Source organism: Ananas comosus, linkage group 13 (assembly GCF_001540865.1).
Source record: "Ananas comosus cultivar F153 linkage group 13, ASM154086v1, whole genome shotgun sequence".
Classification (NCBI taxonomy): domain Eukaryota; kingdom Viridiplantae; phylum Streptophyta; class Magnoliopsida; order Poales; family Bromeliaceae; genus Ananas; species Ananas comosus.
Genome location: NC_033633.1, coordinates 8,865,157 through 8,871,156, shown reverse-complemented (window position 1 = coordinate 8,871,156; position 6,000 = coordinate 8,865,157).

Sequence of the window (6,000 nt, the reverse complement as noted above, 5' to 3'; positions counted from 1 at the left end):
GTACCAGCTCGATGCAGTACCGGTACCCGGCCCCAATACCGGGACCCGTTGACTCTGTACCGGTACTCAGTACCCCTCAGCTCAAACCCGAGAGTAGCCCTCTCGGTCAAGCGTCGGGGTTCCGGTACCCCACTGTGGTACCGGTACTTAGCACCCAAAACCTGCAGTTTGCAGATTTTGGTGCTAAGAACTCCCTCTCGCTTCACAAAACATAAGTAATAGGTTGGTACACAGTCAACGACCCTCAAACACACCAAGAATAGTATCAAAATACTATTCGGACACTGGAACCTTACAATTTTCTAAAGTTCAATGTGCTACAAAACCCTAGGGAGACCACTCAACCCTAAGGGACTAATATCATCCTAACCGTACAATTTCTCACAAAAGGATTAAAAACTTGATAGCAAAAGGGTTCAAATACTATCAATAGTATTCCAACCCAACTTTATATATATATATATATATATATATATAGAGTTGAACTAGAATACTCGCAAAAGCACCAAGAGAGTGGTGCTTTTGAGTTTTTAGCCATTGGATGAAGAAATGGGGGGTTGAGATGATGGTGGTAGGTGGTGGTAGGTGGTAGGTGGTGGTAGGTGGAATAGTGTTTAATCCCAAGTCTATTAGTAATCAAGGAGTAGATCCAAGGGCTAGAAACCTAGAAGCACCAAGGGCTTGGTGCTTTTAAAAGTATTCAAGCTCAGTTCTCTCTCTCTCTCTCTATATGTGTGTGTGTGTGTGTGTGTGTGTGTGTGTGTGTAGAAACCAGCTACTATCATTTTAGGAAAATAGAGGCTTTTGTCCTCTTAATTCATTTTCGATAATAAAGATTTCAAATCAATGATCGGAACCGTTAAAGTTGATTTAAAGTATTTAAAGTGTCTAAAAACAAAATTTCATTAATTTTAAAAATTATTTACTTAGTAATCAAAGGATGATAAAATCGATAATTTTTGACAGGCTATATGAGCCTTTTATTTGTTTAATGGTGGAAAACTATCCTGTCACGCCCTTGGCTGATTTTAAAAGCCTTTTTATAAAGAATACTATTTTAGAAATTAGAGTTGTCGAAAATGTGCCTTTTTTTTTTCTTTTCAACCTGGCCTACGTGACGTACAGACCCGCCACAAATACAAAGTTCCTCTGGCCACACGGACAGATTTTCCTTTGCATTTACACGGCGTACCAACAACATTAGGATAACAACAACAACCTACATTTACCAATCCACAAGCAATTCATGCAATGTATTTTCATACAGCTAGCGATCCTTAGAGATGATGCATAGCTCCAAACACTCCTTAGGCGCTGGATGATACGATACACAATATAATATTCATCCTATTTAAAAGTGCTCTCCACCCGAAAGTTTTGTTTTTAAACTCTATTTGATCATTCATGAAAGCCATTCGAAATTTGTTTGAAACTGTTTCCCACTTGGAAACTCCATTTGCAAACCGACTACCTCGAGGGGTAGAAAAACTATGATGCATAAATCCAATGCCAAAGATCTATAAATCTTCAATTATTCCACAAATTCCGTTTGCATGCATAAAAGGAAATCACCAACTCAAATAGTTCACAAATACTCAAACAGTAGTATTGATTATTTAACTGAATCATTTAATTATTTAAATTACTAATGCGGAAATGAAACATAACCAGGGTGACGGTCGCTACTGTAGTCTAGCTAGTACGTTCTCCCATCGGTCCAAAAGCCAACTCCTTGCCCAAGCCACCTGAGGAAATGGGGGGTGAGAAACCACAATCAAGATTTTCCAGTGGGTATGACAGAGCCACGAAGGCAAATCGTATTCACTAAAAAACAAAGGAGATAGGACAACATATATGTATATGGTATAATATAAAAGTAACTACAGTAGTAATAGACACGTGATAGTAAATGAGTAAAAACCAAACTACTACTGTCATAAAAACTCAACTGAACAGATGCCTCAACGGTATATAATCCAAAATCAAACCTAATCTAGTGCTGCCATATTGGTCCACAGACTCAAGCGTTGCCTGTCACAGAGCATACACTGACTTGATTCATGCGTCCACTGACGACCTATCCGGATACGTACACCCCCTGGTCGGTGGCCAAACTAACTGGTGTCTAGAATACACAGTGTTGTGACTAAATCATGCTGATATGCTCAATAAGAAAATCGGTAGAAACTGGTGCCTTGGCCGAAGCCAGATGTAAGGGCGTACAAACACCGAACCACGATCAACTAGATCGAAACAGACGACAAAGGAGTCCATGTTTTGCCTGGACCCAAGGTTCACAGATATACAATAAATACAAGCCTGCTCTACATGTCTACTAACAACTATCATCATACAAGCAACAAGTATAGATAAACGAGCGATAAACAAAAGCAACTGACATGTAGAGACTAAAGTACTGATATACAAGAGTAAGGGAAAGGAAAGCCAAACGATCTCACCGACTACCAGCTCGAAGTACCCACCTGTACTAATGTCGCACCTGTCTCTAAACTATACACGATCATCAACCGGATCTACGAAGGTCTATCGGGTCAGTATCCAACCCACAAATCCAAAATACATGACTCACAAACCCCACACAAATTTTCGAAATCGGTTTTCCAAAACCGATCACTGTAACTCCCCGAAAGTCTTGAAAATCACACCAGGACGCCGTCGGGACCCACTAAGTGTCCCGAAACTGACCGACTCGTGCCACGAGTCAACCGCTGCCACAAAACACATTGATTTGGATGTCTTGGCAGTAAACACAGGATTACACCATCAAATAATTATCGTTGGATAATTATTCGGATCCGGGTTCCCGGAAGTGTCAATTTCGACACCGGAACCCACCGTCGCTCACCCGTCACCTCCGAACCCATGATATGACGATGGTGACCAGCCGACAAGACTCAGTGACAACTCACAGAGCAAACAAACACCGTCGGATGAAATCCGAATCGAAACCATGTTCCACCAGCGAAATTCGCCAAAGAACGCATCGAAATCGACCTCTGATTTCTGCGAAGACTAACGGACCTTGGACGATCAGTCCAAAGATCACCTACTACACGTACGTACTGCCCACAGTAGCCACAAGATGCACAACTGCATAAAAGTCCCTACCTTTACATAAAATCCTATTATTTTATATAAATAAGGTGATTTTGTGGCTCGTTAATGCAAACCGAGGACTTCTGAGGTCCGTCGAAATACGTACTGACAGGTCTTGACGTGCCGGAGGCCGTGCTCATGATCCAGAGCACAACGGCTCACTATAGGAGGCGACGGAGCGACCGGAACATTCAGCAAATAGCGCGTACTCGGGAAAAAACTGCGCTGAAAATATAATTTCGGTGTCCGATTATCCTTTGTGATGTGAAGCACTGTGATCAGCACTGACCAGTGATTATCGTGCTCACCTCCGGAGGCATCAAAATAGCCTCAGATCGTTGAAAAAGCAAGCGCAAACCTGAACAACAACCAAAAACAGCACTGCGAAGGCTTACCGGGCAGTGGGAGCTAGGGCACGGTCGGCGACGGCTCTGTGGCGGGTGCACCGGAGGCCGATGGGTGCGACCAATGTGGGAAGGCCGGCCGGCTGCAGGAGGCGGCAGCGGAGCAAGCCGAGCCCGCACAGGCTAGGGTTCGAGTTCAGGAGCAATGGTATCCAAGGCGGCCGGTAGGGAGCTCATAGACCGCGGCGGTGGGCTACCAGAGGCCAGAAGGAGGCGACACGGCGGACCCAGGCGATGGCAGCGCATGGGTTGGAGATTAGCTTAGCTTCAGCTCAAGCTAGTGTGGGGCAGCTGCAGGGAGCTAGGGCGGCGGCGGCGGCCAATGAGAACGGTGGCGATGGCGCGCGTGGGTCGTCGGAGACCAAGGGAGAGCGGCGCGGCCGATCTAGGGTAACGGCAGCTTGCGGGCCACGAGCTAACTTGAGGCTGACTGAGGCTGGCCGCGGGTTGCCCAGGCAGCGACGGTGACGGGTGGGGACGGCGGGGGAGTCGCCGGAGGTCGGGGCTGCTACCAGAGGGGGGTGCCCGAGGTGAGGATTACCTTGGGTGGTCCACGGGCAGAGGTGGAGTTGAGGGAGAAGGAGGCAATGCAGCTTACTCCGGCCGCCGGAGGCGCATGCCGGTGGCCGGAGTACGCGCGGCAAGGGCAGGGGAGAGAGGTGAAGGTGGCTGGGGGCGCAACTTAGGGTGGCAAAGGCTAGGGTTAGGGTTTCAAGGAAGAAAACCCTCGAATGCTATATATATCAAACTCTAGTTTGCGCAAAAGTCCCTCAAAATCCGATATTTTAAATCGACTCCCTCACAGCGCGAGTGAAATGCGCGAATACACCTCCACATTCAAATTCACGCAAAACGGTACATAAAATGTAGGGCTTATCACAAAATTACCGTTTTACCATCAAAGACCCCTCTTCGATCAACGCGCGATATCAGGAGATCCGTCCGTCAGATCTGTGAACGGATCACACCAGTGCGATCAGCACGACTGAGACATCAAACTCACGATTTTCTTTCACCTGGTTTGGTCACAGATTCGCGACAAAACCCAACCTCTCTCTCTAATAGGTAAAACCATGCACAAATACATAAAAATATATGTATATCCAGATTTCTCGCAATCTGTGCGTCAAACCTGAAATCCGTCAGCGCTAATGATTCTAGAATAGTCAGACCATTGAAAACAAGCTATTGGATTACTGTGAACGGAGTCCGATACGCGCCTGAAGCCATCTCCACTCAATGGCCTCACCGAAAAACCGCATTACTATTCACTTTAAGTGAAAAGTAAAGATCGCGTAAAATCTCCATTCTAACTCTTTTTTCTCCGAAACTTGACGAGTGCTTTTGTAATTAAAATACACACAAAAATATCATCAACAGAGAGCTTAGCTACATTACCAAATTCTCAATCCTTACATATCCAAACAGTTTGAATTTTTGATAAATTTTTTTTTATATATTTAGATAATGTTTGATAACTCCAATCATGAATTGAAAAAGTTTAACATCTCTTTTCACAAGATAATTTGTTTTTGACCGTTTATTTTTCGACTCTTTAATGAACATGATAACAAATTTTTAAATTTATAAAATTTAGTTTCTAGACATTATAAATATAGAATGGATAGAACAGAAAGAAGAAATAAAGAATTTAGAAGAAGGAGAAAATGAAGAAGATTTTAGTTCTGAAGAAGAACTAAGATAAATTAAAGAAATGAAGAGAAAACGAAAAAAAAAGGGCTGAAAGATATAAAAGAGATGAATATCACTTTTAACGATTTCGATTATCGATTTAAAATTCCTATTTTCTGAAATGACTTAGGAGGACGAAGCGCCCTACGTTTTTCTAAAAGAATAGTAGCTGGACTTTCTCTATTTCTCTCTTTATTTATTGATATATTAAAATCCTTTAAAGAATATTCTATGGATGGGGACCAAAACATCTCACTTAGAAATGACAAAATAGTACAATATGGTACTTCTAATTAATACTGCCACATTAATATTCCTGCAGTACAAAATATTATCTGAGGACCATTTAAAACGAGAATGGGGATCAACCAAGATCAACCCAACCCAGTAGGGACAACCACCCACCCTCATGACTCCCAAGGTCCATTTGGAGGAATATAAATTATAAATACATGTAGTTTAAGATGTATACGGTTAAAAATCTTGTAGCTTTATATAGAGAGACAGAGCAAGAGAGTTCAGCTAAAGTACTATCGGCAACAAACGGTTTTCGTTGTTACCGATTTATTTTTAACGATAGAACCTCCAAATCGACGATCGATACTGTTGGATATGATGTCCACCACTTGAAATATCTAAAAATCAAAATTTATATTTTATGATATTGTCCTTTTTATGCATCAAGTAAACAAAAAAATGAACGATTAAATATAAATATCTATCCTTTAAAAGTGATCATATATTCTTGTAATGAAGATCAAAGAGTATAGATTTTATTTTAAATAGT